General features: G+C 44.3%; 2 non-coding genes and 2 pseudogenes across 2 annotated transcripts; 2 read left to right on the forward strand and 2 right to left on the reverse strand.

Annotated features, from left to right (window-relative positions):
• LOC123153953 (uncharacterized) overlaps positions 1 to 7,384 on the reverse strand; it is a 42,865-nt pseudogene extending 35,481 nt beyond the window's left edge.
• Positions 4,494 to 4,565, forward strand: TRNAP-AGG (transfer RNA proline (anticodon AGG)). The gene has a single exon. It is a non-coding gene; the product is annotated as a tRNA-Pro (tRNA).
• Positions 7,385 to 9,472: 2,088 nt separating the features above from the next.
• Positions 9,473 to 9,546, forward strand: TRNAP-AGG (transfer RNA proline (anticodon AGG)). The gene has a single exon. It is a non-coding gene; the product is annotated as a tRNA-Pro (tRNA).
• A 4,818-nt stretch (positions 9,547 to 14,364) lies between these two features.
• On the reverse strand, positions 14,365 to 16,286 carry LOC123153954 (uncharacterized; annotated as a pseudogene).
• Between the last annotated feature and the right edge of the window lie 252 nt (positions 16,287 to 16,538).

A 16,538-nucleotide genomic window follows, 5' to 3' on the forward strand; every position in this document is an offset into this window, starting at 1 on the left:
CAACCCAGACATTTTGAGTATGTGCTCACTGACAGAACTATTTTCCTCCATCTTACAACTAAAGAACTTGTCGGAGACTTCATATCTCTCGACCCGGGCATGAGCTTGGAAAACCATTTTCAGCTCTTCGAACATCTCATATGCTCCGTGTCGCTCAAAACGCTTTGGAGCCCCGGTTCTAAGCTGTAAAGCATGCCGCACTGAATGAGGGAGTAATCATCAGCACATGACTGTCAAGCGTTCATAACATCTCAGTTCTCTGGGATGGGTGCGTCACCTAGCGGTGCTTCTAGAACATAATCTTTCTTGGCATCTATGAGGATGATCCTCAGGTTCCGGACCTAGTCCGTATAGTTACTGCCATCATCTTTCAGCTTGGTTTTCTCTAGGAACGCGTTGAAGTTGAGGGCAACATTAGCGTGGGCCATTTGATCTACAAGACATAGTGTAAAGATTTTAGACTAAGTTCATGATAATTAAGTTCATCTAATAAAATTATTCAATGAACTCTCACGCAGATAGACATCCCTCTAGTCATCTAAGTGAAACATGATCCGAGTCAACTAGGCCGTGTCCGATCATCACGTGAGACGGACTAGTCAACATCGGTGAACATCTTCATGTGGATCGTATCTTCTATACGACTCATGTTCGACCTTTCGGTCTTCCTTGTTCCGAGGCCATGTCTGTACATGCTAGGCTCGTCAAGTCAACCTAAGTGTATTGCATGTGTAAATCTGGCTTACACCCGTTGTATTCGGACGTTAGAATCTATCACACCCGATCATCACGTGGTGCTTCGAAACAACGAACCTTTGCAACGGTGCACAGTTAGGGGGAACACTTTCTTGAAATTATTACGAGGGATCATCTTATTTAAGCGACCATCGTTCTAAGCAAATAAGATGCAAAACATGATAAACATCACATGCAATCAAATAGTGACATGATATGGCCAATATCATTTGCTCCTTTTGATCTCCATCTTCGGGGCTTCATGATCATCGTTGTCACCGGCATGACACCATGATCTCCATCATCGTGTCTTCTTGAAGTTGTCTCGTCATCTATTACTTCTACTACTACGGCTAACGCTTTAGCAATAAAGTAAATTAATTACATGACGTTTATGTTGACATGCAGGTCATAAATAAATTAAGACATCTCCTATGGCTCCTGCCGGTTGTCATACTCATCGACATGCAAGTCGTGATTCCTATTACAAGAACATGATCAATCTCATACATCACGTATATCATTCATCACATCCTTTTGGCCATATCACATCACACGGCACATGCTGCAAAAACAAGTTAGACGTCCTCTAATTGTTGTTGCAAGTTTTTACGTGGCTGCTATAGGTTTCTAGCAAGAACGTTTCTTACCTATGCCAAAACCACAACGTGATATGCCAATTTCTATTTACCCTTCATAAGGACCCTTTTCATCGAATCTGATCCGACTGAAGTGGGAGAGACAGACACCCGCTAGCCACCTTATGCAACTAGTGCATGTCAATCGGTGGAACCAGTCTTACGTAAGCGTACGTGTAAGGTCGGTCCGGGCCGCTTCATCCCACGATGCCGCCGAATCATGATAAGACTAGTAACGGCAAGCAAATTGACAATATCCACGTCCACAACTGCTTTGTGTTCTACTCGTGCATAGAAACTACGCATAGACCTACCTCATGATGCCACTGTTGGGGAACGTAGCAGAATTTTAAAATTTTCTATGCATCACCAAGATAAGTCATGGAGTCATCTAGAAACTAGGGAGAGGAGTGTGCATCTACATATCCTTGTAGATTGTGAGCAGAAGCATTCAACAGAACAGGGTTGATGGAGTCGTACTCGTCGTGATCCAAATCACCGATGACCTAGCGCTGAACGGACGGCACCTCCACGTTCAACACACGTACGGTTGGGAAGACGTCTCCTCCAACTTGATCCAGCAAGGGGGAAGGAGAGGTTGATGGAGATCTAGCAGCACGACGGTGTGGTGGTGGAAGCAACGGTGATCTCGGCAGGGCTTCGCCAAGCTCAGGGAGAGGGAGGAGTGTCACGGGAGGGAGAGGGAGGCGCCAGGGGCTAGGGTGAGGCTGCCCTCCCTCCCTCCCACTATTTATAGGACCCCTAGGGGGGGCGCCGGCCCTAGGAGATGCCATCTCCAAGGGGGGGCGGCGGCCAAGGGGGGTGGAGTGCCCCCCAAGCCAAGTGGGGCGCCCCCAACCCTAGGGTTTCCAACCCTAGACGCAGGGGGAGGCCCAAGGGGGGCGCACCAGCCCACTAGGGGTGGTTCCCTCCCACTTTAGCCCATGGGGCCCTCCGGGATAGGTGGCCCCACCCGGTGGACCCCCGGGACCCTTCCGGTGGTCCCGGTACAATACCGATTACCCCCGAAACTTTCCCGATGGCCGAAACTTGACTTCCTATATATAAATCTTCACCTCCGGGCCATTCTGGAACTCCTCGTGACGTCCGGAATATCATCTGGGACTCCGAACAACTTTAGGGTTACCGTATACTAATATCTCAACAAACCTAGCATCACCGAACCTTAACTGTGTAGACCCTACGGGTTCGGGAGACACGCAGACATGACCGAGACGACTCTTCGGTCAATAACCAATAGCGGGATCTAGATACCCATGTTGGCTCCCACATGCTCCTCGATGATCTCATCGGATGAACCACGATGTCGAGGATTCAATCAATCCCGTATACAATTCCCTTTGTCAATCGGTACGTTACTTGCCCGAGACTCGATCGTCGGTATCCCAATACCTCGTTCAATCTCGTTACCGGCAAGTCACTTTACTTGTACCGTAATGCATGATCCCGTGATCAACCACTTGGTCACATTGAGCTCATTATGATGATGAATTACCGAGTGAGCCCAGAGATACCTCTCCATCATACGGAGTGGCAAATCCCAGTCTCGATTCAGGCCAACCCAACAGACACTTTCGGAGATACCTGTAGTGTACCTTTATAGTCACCCAGTTACGTTGTGACGTTTGGCACACCCAAAGCACTCCTACGGTATCTGGGAGTTGCACAATCCCATGGTCTAAGGAAATGATACTTGACATTCGGAAAAGCTATAGCAAACGAACTACACGATCTTTGAGCTATGCTTAGGATTAGGTCTTGTCCATCACATCATTCTCCTAATGATGTGATCCCGTTATCAATGACATCCAATGTCCATAGTCAGGAAACCATGACTATCTTTTGATCAACGAGCTAGTCAACTAGAGGCTCACTAGGGACGTGTTGTGGTCTATGTATTCACACATGTATTACAATTTCCGGATAACACAATTATAGCATGAACAATAGACAATTATCATGAACAAAGAAATATAATAATAACCATTTTATTATTGCCTCTAGGGCATATTTCCAACAAGTGGGACGATGAGGACTGATGGGAAGGAGAGGTGGAGAGAAACTCCTGGCCATAGGCGCTCTGAGAGCCTCGGGGAAGCCACTAGATGGCGCCGACAACGAGTCAAGATTTCGGCTATCACCAGCATGAAGGTGAGTGAGGCCACCATGTCTGTTTGTCACCTTGGATCGGCCACGATGTCATCTTGATGAGCAAATGTTGTCCTCTTGTGCGTCTGATGAATGAAGGATGGTATGAAGAACAGAGAACATGACTCCAACGAAGGAGAGCACAAAGAAGAGCGATCTAAAGAATAGAGAACATGACTACAACTAAGGAGAGCACAATGTAGAACATCACTATTTTCTGATATTTGCGTGTGGTGAGTTGTCACCATGTAAGTAAGTCACAAAAGGAGATTAATTTACAAATATTTATGTAGGCAAATATTAACCATCCATCACATTTAGCTGGCTCTAGGAGAACGGATCTTCAACTCGTTTCTATCCCAAAAAAGCGTACACCAAAAATAACATGAAATTAAAGGCCCCAACCTTTGATCTCCCAACACACGACTAAGGTTCTTTTTTCAATTATATCAGCAATCGAACAATTGCCTAACACATAGCTGGTGCAACTATGCCCAAGAAAACATGGTGCCAAGTCTGCCGACACAAGAAAAAAAAGGTGCAACTCAAGATTTACAACCAACCAAATAGCAGAAATCAAACAAACAACCTAGGGAAGAGATGAACTGAACGTACGCCGTCCCAGATTCAAATCGCTACTGTACTTGATTAATCACAAGTTATCCAGTTGTTTAAGCTCCTGCGTGACGCGCGAGACGATCCATGCATCCCAAAACAAACTCGTCCTCGTCCTCGTCCTCGTCCTGGATGCTAGCTGCCATTGGTGGATTGATCCATCGATCGGCATCTCGCACCGGCCGTAGTTGATGGGATCGATGAGACCATGTGTGTACCTCAGTTCATCGATCGAGTTAGCGCTTGTTGGTGGATGCGGGCTGACTCGATCTCAGATCCAGATTATTGACCCTCGCACGTGTCTAGATAGTTTCTTTCGGAAAATTTAACATCAGAGGGCATTTGGTCTAGTGGTATGAATCTCGCTTAGGGTGCGAGAGGTCCCGAGTTCAATTCTCGGAATGCCCCTATTTTTTTCTCTTTTTTTAACCATTTTTACATATGGTAGATTTTTTTTCCTTTTGTACATGTATATAGTAGTAGAATTTGTTCGTATAGCTAAGCCAATCAGATGCCATGAAAATTAATATCCGTCAAACAACATTGCATTCGGAGATATATATACCCTTCTCTACAAGGAGACGAGGCTGGTGGAAAAAGAGCATCAAATAATCTTATATAGTGCCGGTTGAGTGAGTCTATCACATTTGACGTTCTACTTGGTTCAAACTCGGCTTTCCACCTTAATATGGAACTGCTATGTACCACCGATTGTTTTTGGGTGCCCTTCTTTTCTGTCGGTAGGGACGGAAGGGCTGCTTTCCGAAAAGTCTTCGAAGTTTTTGCCCTATTAGCAACATAAAATGCGCCTGGCCACGCTGTCAGTGTACCTCGCCTCTTCACACAGGTCACTGGTTCAAACTCTGTTATGTACCTACTTTTTCCTTTTTTTTCTTAAACCACGAAGGACCCATATGAGGGGGGGGGGGGGTGAGACCAGCGCAAAAACACAAGGGGGGACGGGATTCGATAACAACACCATGACACACACACACACACACACGAAGGATTGATAACACCACACAAAGGGAGGGGCGTACCCATGTTTAACTACCCGGTGCAAAACTTTTTCTTTGTAAGTTCCTTTTTTGCTTTTTTAAAACCATAAGGACCCATACGAGAGAGAGGGAGAGCACGCAAAAACATGAGGTGGACGGGATTCGATAATAACACCATGACACACACACACACACACGAAGGATTGATAACACCACACAATGGCAGGGGCGTACCCATGTTTAACTACCCGGGTGCACAGGACACCAGGTGCAAAACTTTTTTTTTTGTAAGTTCCTTGCAAAGTTTAGTGTGTGACACCCCATCTTCAAATGGAATATATGGGTGATTATATGCTAGGACACCTGATCATTTCCTCTCTGGGTCCGCCCCTGCACAATGGGATGCTACAAGTTAGAAGTAACATATGAATGTTATTTGACCCTTTTTCATGTTCAATTTCAGTCAAATTAGCAGGTAACAATTTTTCTCGGGAAGTAGTGGAAATACGGTAACCGGTCTATTTTGAAAATCTTGAGAGAGAAAATAACCTTGTTCACACCACAACACATCATGGGAATAGCTCATAATCTCATACTAACATGCTCAAGGAGGTCAGGTAAGTGGTACGATGAGGACTGATGGGAAGGAGAGGTGCAGAGAAACTCCTAGCCATAGGTGCTATGAGAGCCTCAGGGAAGCCACATGATGGCGCCGATAATGAGTCAAGATTTCGGCTACCACCAGCATGATTGCATGAAGGCGAGCGAGAGGCCACCATGTCTCCTTGTCACCTTGGATCAGCCATGATATCGTCTTGACCAGCAAATGTTGTCCTCCTGTGCGACTCTAGAATGAAGGTTGGTCTGAATAACAGAGAACATGACTCCAACTAAGGAGAGAACAACAGAGGATGGTCTGAAGAATAGAGAACATGACTACAACTAACAAGAGCACAATGTGGATCATCGCTATTTCTGATGTTTGCGTTTGGCGAGCTGTCACCATGTAATTAAGTCACAAAAGATAATTAATTCACAAATATCTATCCAGGCAAAAATTAGTCATCCATCACATTTAGCTTGCTCTAGGAGAACAAATCTTCAACTTGTTCCTATCACAAAAAAGCATACACCAAAAATAGCATGAAACTAAAGGCCCCAACATTAGTTCTCCCAACACACGACCAAGGTTCAGCAGTCAATCAATTGTCTAGCACGTAGCTAGTGCAACTATGCCTAAGAAAACATGGCGCTGACACAAAAAATAGGTGCAACTCAAGATTTACGACCAACTAAACAATAGAGATCAAACAAACAACCTAGGGAAGAGATCAACTGAATAACAATTTCAATGATTACATCGGAATTAAATATGATTTGGCTCAAAGAACACGATGATTACAACGACGCACATAGACGGATAAAACAATTTCAAGAAATTAACTGGATGTCTCATACTAACCACCAAAGCCAAATAAAAAAAGATGAGATCGGCGCATGTAGCTGGCCTCCTGGTACATGGGAGCGAAACGAATCGAACTGAACCCCATATCAAAGAACTGCATCTTCATCATCATATCGCTGCAAGAGAAGCTGGTGCCGGGGTAGCCACTCTAGACCAGGGTGTCGAGGCACCCTCCGAAGCTCACCATGTCAAGTCAGCACTCCTGCTACTGAGGTGGTGCCGGATACAACACCGGGAGACCCCATGTCTATGTTGCGGGTGGTGACACATGAAGCTGGCGGTGGCGCCTGGGAATGGATTTTTGCCATGCGTTCGGTGATGCTCTTGAGAAGCACGCCCACTTTGTAGCCAACTTTGGTGAGTTGCTCGATGTTGAGGCCAACGAGGACCGAGGGGTCACCATGCATGATTTTGTAAAGGAGGTACCTGATCTCGCTGTCCTCGCACTCGTGGCGCGTCTTGTCGACCTGGTCATGGAGCTTCTCAATGCGCTTGGTGATGAAGCTCTCCTGGTTCATCGCCTCCTTGCACGGCTCGAGCTCTGGCAGGCTTTTGAATTGATTCAGGATATCCATTGCCTCGGCGTGGGAAGGGAACACCTCTGGCGCCGCCTTGCCCTCTTCGTACACCAGTACGCAGGTCTTGGCATCGCACAGGATGGCTAGTTCATCCGCCTTCTTCATCAGGCCCTTGAGGCGCTTCTTGAATCTATCACGCCGGGTCGAGTCATGGGGGATGTATTGGAGGGTCACTTTGCAAGGCATTGCTGGCGAGAGGATAAAACCAGCGAAGGAAAAGAAAGTTGCTGGTTTCGGTGAGGGAGGAGGGGTGGATTTATAGTGGAGGGGTTACCGTGATTTGGTAAGAGTTTACTGTGACAAGTATGAAGAAGATTGCCTTATTTAGTACTTGTGAACGCGGTCGAATATCTAGCAAATCTTTGACCCGACTTTAATTGTGCCCATCTATAAATTTGGCGTCCATTTAAACCTACCAAATTGGGCGCGATAGCGCATGACGTTCCTCCAATATCGCTCCCGATATCACGGGAGCGAGACATGTCATACCGTGCTGATGATTTCCCCATGATGTTAAGCTTCACGCTTCGCAATGCCATCCTTCAAAGCCCATCAAGCCATCCAAATGAATGGGCCGGACACAAGCCTTGCTCCTATCGGTGAGGCCCATAAATACACTAATTTTGTACCAAACTAGTAAAAAAATACTTGAACAAAAACCACATCGCTGGAAGGAACAGGCTCAAATCCCAAAAATGCTAAACACACGGCTGTTTACATGCTTTTACGGGCTGCTTTCATTTAATTAAACCCGCCCCCCTGATTTTCAGGTGGGTGGGGCCAATCTCCCCCCTTAATCCAATCAACCCTTGCCAACTCAGAGTGACAATGTGAAAGCCCCGTGTTGAGCCCGTGAATGTTGCATTGTTGTCCTATTGCACTAACTCTCATATTACTATGATTTTGAAAGTCTTTCACCAACCGGATAACAAAAAACCAAGGCCAAAAAGTACATGAAAAAGAAAGAATCCATTTCATCTATCAAAAAGTTTCCATGTTTGATCAGTTGTGATTGACTAAGATGAGATAAACAAAACAAGATAAGTTGTCATGCTTTGTGCGCTACAAAAGAACATAGAAAACAAATACAAAAGGTCTACTTTGATGGTAAAAGTGTGAGATATCCAACAACATACACGTACACTCACCTCTTTGAAAACACACACACACACACACACATTCTACGCATATGAGCACTTTCAAGATACCAAGCCGACACAACTTCTCACTACTATAGATTCGAAAGCTCTGACCACTCATCATTGATGGGCCACTGACCACGCGTTAGTGATGAGCATTATCACTGACCGTCCGACTCAGGCGCATCAATGATAGAAAATTTGTGGCTTGGCAGAATTCTCATTACAGAGCAGTCTAAAAATGACCCGCCTGTGATATTGTGTCCTAGAGACAAAAAATGACCAATATTTGTCACTGAATGGCTGCTTTATTTGACTCGTTTAAATTCATCTAATAAATCCGACCCTTCGTGTTTCCTGGCTGCCAGTGTTGTTGTGTACTTGGGTTGTTATATCCATCGTCGTGCACTGTCGGTCTCCATTACAAACCCTCGCAGCCGCCACCGAGCACCACACCCTATAGTTTTCAGTCTTCCTGCAACACATCCCATCCTGTAAGCCTCCATCAGAGCTCCCTCTCTCCATGGCTTCCTTTGATCAAAATTTTGAAGCATCGGTTCATTTCAGAGTTGAGGCCCTTATTGAAAAATTTCAGAGTTGAGGCAGTATAACAAACTGACAAAGACAAGCTAAGCCATGCTGCTCATCGTGCGTGCAGCCCCTCGTCCCTAGCCCTGCTGCTCATCGTACGTGAAACCGTGTAGCTCTCGTTGATCTCTTCTTCTGCGCATACAATTTAGCTTCAGCTCAACTCAGCTTCAGAAGCAGCAAGATGAAGTTCAGTTCAGGTGTGCAGATAACATACAGATGGGTTGATGATTGGACGACGGCCGGGACGTGCGCTGCACAGTCTGGCTCAAAATCAGGATCGGTCGTGCATGGATGCCAGATCAATCAAGCAATGCTGATGGATCGACTGATGCAGCTAGCTAGCTGCTGCTTGACGGTAGAGATGGATCGATGTGGGTGTGGCTTAATCTCAGATTCAGATCGCTACTTGATTAATCAACAACAGCCGCTAGTTCTTACTCCACTTGTTTAAGCTCCTGCCTGACGAGCGAGCCGATCCATCCAAAAAGGGAAAACAAAATTAGAGTAGGATCAAGAGGGATCGTTAGGAAAAATAAACATCAGAGGGCATTTGGTCTAGTGGTATGATTCTCGCGTAGGGTGCGAGAGGTCCCGAGTTCAATTCTCGGAATGCACCCATTTTTTATTTCTCTTTATTCTTTTTTACCGTCTTTACATATAGTAGATTTTTTTTTACCATTGTTGTTACATGTACAGCGGATTTCTTGCATGCAGGTAGCGAATCAAATGTCATGAAAATCAATCTGTGTGAAGTAGCATTGCGTTTAGAAATACTCCCTCCGTTCCATATTACTCGTCACTGTGTACCAATCAGCGACAAGTAATATAGAACGAAGGGAATATATACTGTTCTCTTCCAATCTGTGTGAATCGAACATGTGTAGTAAAGAAAAAGAATGAGAAGAACATGTGTATACAGTTACTGTGTACCAATCACAGGAAGAGCTAGTAATACTTACATGAATGAGAAGAAAATAAATAAATAAATAAATAACAATCATCAAGGAAAACTAGTGCAGCTTGGCAATCTGAAGTAGTGAACCAGCATAACTATATATCCACGGATAGCATCAAGGTTCTTCAGGAGAAAATAATCTTATTCCAATGGTCTTTTCAGTCACCGGGGCATAGCAACCAGCAACGAATAAACCATCTTATATATCGTCCAATGCTTCGTCTTCACCATGCCCGCCACAGATGCCGTTGCCTGGGCACAAAACTCATTATCAAAGGTAAAGATATGAAAAGAGGAAGAAGTCGAGCTAGAAGAAAAATTCCCGCAGCAACCATAATTGTTGCGTGTATAAGAGCCGAAATAGGAGTGGGTCCTTCCATAGCATCGAGTAACCATACGTGAAGAGGGAATTGTGCGGATTTCGCAACTGCATCAAGGACTTTTGAATAATTAGACATAGAATCCTCTAAACAAAGGCGCACATATTAAAATAAATAGAAATCAATACTATTTTCTTAGTATTATTTGAGAATATCCATTTTTAGTAGATTATTGCATAGTATTCTTTTTCACTTAAATGATTTTTTGTATTTGTAATTCATTGATATTGCAATAAACATATTTAGTTAGTCAGTAGCCAATGAATATTCCAACGAAAAGCAATCGATACAAGAAGGAAGGGATTTACGATAGGACAGTTTAGATGAACCATTGCATAGTGACTGATTTGTTGACTTGGACAAGTTACTCATTAATCATTTGGGGGACTGTATTTCAGTGCTACTGATCAATGGCGAAAACAATGGTCTGCAACACATCGATATTTAAGTGAACATGAGGATTTCATATAGTACAACAACACGCCTGGAAGAAGGAAAATTTGCAATAGATTTTTGTGGTATAGCATGTCTTGAGAGCTACTTGTATATTTTGTACTCCCTCTGTAAAGAAATATAAGAGTGTTTAGATTACTAAAGTAGTCTCTCAGGATAGCTAGCTCCAATACCAAATTCCCCTTTTCAAGCCCCCCCCCCCCCCCCCCCCTCAATTGTAAAGGGGAGAAGAACACCAAATCCCCGGCACAAGCCATCTCATTACCTCAAGGTGCATTATGGGCCAACATTGACATCATATTTGTAGTTTTCTGTAGGTGTGAAAAGCGGGGAATAATGTGCTTACACCAGTCTGTCAAATTTAGACGAACCAGGAACATGGTACCTTATGGGGTAAACATATAATGACCATAAGATTTATTTTTTAACACAATGGCCATAAGAGTTTGATATGTAGTTCTGAAGAAAGCAGTTCAATGTGAGACATATACTTTCCATCAAAGGATATTTTTATCAGCCCCTTGAACTTTCTCGATTGTGCGGTAGATGTCCAAATTAAGCATGCTACAATTCAAAGTGATAAGATGGCAATTTAGGTATATATATAGGCTGTCACCATCGGCCTAAAAGAAGGATTCAGCAGCTCCCTGTTCGTCACCGCTACCATATTTGCTTCTGTGGCATAGTTCGCTCTTGATTTTCTAGCTGTTGGAAATGTTGGAGCTTTTGATATTTTTTCTGTGTCATTGATCTGAGGTGTAGTACTTTTTTTGATAAATAATTTGGTAAATAAACACCATTCAGTTCATTTCCTAGATCACTTCAGTATTTAATTAATTATAAGTTGTGATTGAAGTTTCAGCAGAAACCTGAGTACAACATATCTTGGTTCAGTTATTGATATAAACTACAGTGCATATGAAAAAAAATTTATAAGCGCCTTAAACAACCTGCTGTAACCTATGATTACATAGAGGATAATTATTTCAGTGCTCTTGCAAGCCAACCTAAATACTGAAGAACGGAATCCCTACACATTAGTGATAAATCTCTTTATGTGTGTGCACATGTCTATTTGTTCAACATTGTCAATGTAAATATGAATATCCCATTGGATATCTAACATCATCAACACCACAAACTTAAATGCATTTGATCAACATTGAAGTCATATTTCCATTTCATTCATCTAATCCCGCAGCAACGCACGGGGTATGATCTAGTTCTCTATAAACTTGGGAAAAGTTACTTGCTACCGTACAAGATTTTCGAATAGGTAAACATAAATGCATTGAGCTCGAGTGAATGGACAGCACTAACTCGTTTTGTTACTCCACAAAATAGCATGCTCGTCCACTTCACAGCAATTCCCATACCATGAATATGTCACTGACAGACTTACAATAGATCGATACCATCAAATAAGCTTGTAAAGGTACCTTCCCCGATGCCTATCAGGCCATCAACAATACCATTGCCAAGCCTCAAACATAATTTGTCAGTATTTTGATGAAAAGCAACCGAAACTGGAAGGAAGGGATTACAGGACAGTTCAGATTCAGAGATTCAGAAACCACACTTGGGAAAAGTTACTTGCTTGGGTACCAGATTAGGAGTAGATAAGAAAAAATTGCACCGAACTCGCAAATACAGGGCATCCATATGTGCTCAGAAATTGACCAACTCATTTTGGTACTCCACATCCACCTCACAACAATACCCCTGGAAATTTTCATGTACTAGTCATAAGTTCCCAACTTATACTACATCTATCCACATACAAATACTAACTTAGCTGCAGAACCCATGCCTCCAAGAGGGACGAAGAATTATCAAGATGGAGGTGATGATGGTGGCAGCAAGCAGACCAAATAAAATCAAAATGTATGTTGCTCTGTGCATCTAGGATTATTGCACAAATCAAATCAAATGTTACCAAAAACTAATAAATCCAAATTTCTTTGCCTTCCCTTATCCACGCTCAAACCAAAGAAAATCTTACCAAAATCTAGAATAAGATGGGTGTGAGGTATATGTCGGACACGGTCGATGTTGAACCACTAGAATATGTATGTCGGCGTTGCATGCCATAGACAATTAGCTACTCCCTCCGTCCCATAATGTAAGACGTTTACATTATGAAAACGTCTCACATTATGGGACGGAGGGAAAACGTCTCACATTATGGGACGGAGGGAGTAGTATATACAAGGTGGATAACAAATCTTTGCAACATACCTTTTGTTGGAAAATTTGTGTCTGGGCAAAAAAAAAAAAAAACAGTGTGTGTCCTGCATCCCATCCTAGGAGGGGAATCAGAGTACTAGATTGAAGTTTCAAACTTGGGAGCCACATCGAGGGAAGAATAGTCTTTCCTCCTGCATGTGGTGTGGATAATAGTTGTGGAAAAAATAACTTCATTGAACACAGCAGCTGTGAATGCTCTATGATCTATTTAAGCTCTGTGAATCCTCTATGATCTATTTAAGGCTGAAAGCTGTGAACACTCTGTGCACATTATACTTTGGACTTTGTGGTTCAGTATGAATATTTTTGCGGACCAATGATGGCACACAACAGGAACCAGGAACCACATCTGGTGAGCTAGGTGCTAGTAGATAAGTTTGTATAAGTTGCTAGAAAAGTCTGGAAAAATTTAGAATGGCTGGCAAATTTGTGGGCGTATTGTAATGGTGGTCAAGGTAGAATAGCTGGTAAATTCATGGGTGTATCAGGCGCCTTTTTATGGCTCCTGTTTTCAGCCTTTTGAACATGGAAAGGAAGGTTTCTGGAATTTCCAAGAATATTGATAGAGGACCTGATGCTCTCAACTCAAATTTGACAACAACTTTGTGAAAAACCTGAAGCTCAGAAAATTGATGCTTGTATGATATCCATCTCTATTACAGCCAGCCATCATTTGCGCAAAACATCCAGAAATTGCGGGGCTACAGATGAACTCATCAGAAGCATCCTAATCAGAGAAATTAACAAATTCATTCACTCATGCAGATAAAAGCATCAACTTGCTGACAGCATATCCTGCTTACATTCAGTGTTCATCTAGAGTTCTAGACTAAGGAGATGGATTAAAAGGGGGGACATAAACCGAAGTCTTCCAGCACAAACATCAGTACATAATATAAACCGGAGTCTTAGACCTCACTGTTGGTCAAACTCAACTTGCTGACAGCATATCCTGCTTACAATCATACTAATGCAGACATATGAAACCACATCAGCACAATCTTGAACATCCGCCATCCAACCCCAGGTGTAGATCGCCCAAGCAAGACCAAAACGACTAGCAAGCAAGCTCAGATCTGCATAAATGCATTTCGTTAGAAAACTGAAGCAACTGCAGTTGATGCAATGGGAAATTTCCCTATCCCAATTTCTTAGGAAGGACCCATGTGCTAAACCACAGAGTACAACATAGCTTAAGAAGAAAGGTGCACCCGCTGCTCATTTTGCAGTTTGGAAGCAATATACACAAAAATTGGCAGACCATAACAAGGTGAACCCTATCTGTTCTTGGAAACAGAACATGGCAAATAATGTTCAGAGCCTTCAAACATCAACTTACAGGTTATGCAACATTCTTGTTTTGAATATCTTCATTCAACTGAATGAACAATGTGTAGTAAGTGCTAAGTATGACTAACGATGTACTCCTACATAAAGATGCAAGTGCGAAAGCCATCTTCTCTCCAAAGATATGGAGCAATAAAAACCAGCTGTCGAAGCTAGTCTGTAATTTTTCTTCTCAGCTAGCATTCTCAATCACATACATGGGAGTTAAACATGCATGCAGATAGACAATAAAAAAACCATGAATTGACTACTTGTCCTAGCTAGTTTGACAAGGTAGTCAAGCCTCCGTAAAAAAACAACGTAGTCAAGCCCAATAGAACAATAATTAACTTTCTATATAACCATGGGAATCTTTCCTATTTGCAAAATTACAGAGTAAAATATAGCTTAAGAACAAAGGAGCAAAAGCTTATTCGTGCTTCCCAAGAATCCTATAGCCATCTTATTGCAGTGAAGACCATAACATGTTAACTCTGCTCTGGAAAACAGAACAAGGTAAATAAAGAGTACTAAGACATCAGCTTAAAACCATCAATTAGGTACCTCTCCTAGCTAGTTTCACAAGGTAGCCAGGCCCAATAGAACAATAACTAATTTTCAACATAATCATGTGAGCAGAACAAGCAATGCATGAACCCAATGGCAATATTTAGGCTTACCAGTTCATCAGATAGTTGGTTCTGATAACAGCGGTGGGAAGCTAAAGTATGGGAGGGCACGTGTGGGATTGAAGGTATTCTCCATCTTTGTGCGGACTTTGGTAATTTCATAAGTCTTGACCTCCATTGAGTAGCAATCCACATTCCCAACATGAATACCTTCTGGAGAGCCTCGGAAGAACAAGAATCCCTCGGCTGCACGCATTGTGCAAATGGAATGATACTGCCCAGGAAGCTGTATGATCTTCTCTAGCTTCCACTGCTGCGAACTATTCTTCAGAGAGGTATGGTAGAGGGCAAAGGATCCATGTTGACCGACAAGGGAAAACATCTCAAGGACTCCTTCTCGGCCCATCACAACGGCATTTGCGTGACGATGGGCAAAGCACTCGTCAGGCAGATCGCTGAGCTCCAGATGGTAGCCGGTGAGAAGGTCGACAGTGGAAAACCTCAAAGTGCGTGTGTCCAGCACCATCAAATGGTCACTCTAGCCATAAGGCCGTGTCCAGTAGAAGCAGCAGCGCACGCAGTCAAAACAGGACATGCGTTCCAACGAAGGTGAGGTGGGAGGCTCGAGCATAGACCATTGCATAGTTGTGGCCGGGAGCACAAAGAGGACAAGCTTCATCATGTATCTTGCTATGCATATCACCTTGAAGGGCTCTTCCTCGCCGTCGTCCCTGGTGTTGGGAGCAAGCACGGGCCCGAATCCATGGAGGCGATCCTGCGGTTGGGCGGCGAGGTCCTCAGGTATGGTTGGAAGCAAGACGTATCTGCTGGACAGCGGGTCACAGACGGCGAGGTGGAAGTCGGCAGCGTTGCACCGCTCCCGTTTGGTCCACGTCGGGTGGTCACAGCGTTCTTCGTCACCGAGCTCCCTGGAGTCCATGAGGATGCTTGTGGATCGGTACAGAGGGAGAGCAAAGCACCTTAAGTGCTGCCATTGCCATTGCCAAGAATATATAGGCGCAGGGCGCCAGTACAACAGGGGCGCGGAGCGCCAGTACAACAGAGAGAGAGAGAGCGTAGCTCTAGTACGTGCATGGGATCGTGGGTAGATGCATGCAGTACGTGGGAGAGTGGAGAGAACTGCTAACACCCCGCCGCAGTTTGAGCGTCCGGCGGCCAGACGCACAAGCTGGACCGGAAATCTTGAAACGCCGCCGTGGGCAGTCCTTTGGTGAGCACGTCGGCGAATTGTTGGGAGGTTGGCACATGGAGAACACGCAGCTCACCCAACGCCACTTTCTCGCACACAAACTGGATGTCGAGCTCGATGTGCTTGGTCCGGCGATGGTGGACGGGGTTGGCCGCCATGTAGACGGACGAGATGTTGTCGCAGAAGATGACGCTGGCGCGAGGTAGAGGTACAGCGAGCTCGCCAAGAAGTTGACGGATCCAGCAGCTCTCAGCGACCGCGTTCGCAACTGCGCGGTATTCTGCCTCGGCGCTCGAGCGAGACACCGTCGCCTATCGTTTGGAGGACCATGATACAAGCGAGTCGCCGAGGTACACAGCGTAGCCGGACGTCGATCGGCGCATGTCTGGGCAGCCGGCCCAGTCTGCGTC

This window comes from Triticum aestivum, chromosome 7A (genome assembly GCF_018294505.1).
Source record: "Triticum aestivum cultivar Chinese Spring chromosome 7A, IWGSC CS RefSeq v2.1, whole genome shotgun sequence".
NCBI classification, from domain to species: domain Eukaryota; kingdom Viridiplantae; phylum Streptophyta; class Magnoliopsida; order Poales; family Poaceae; genus Triticum; species Triticum aestivum.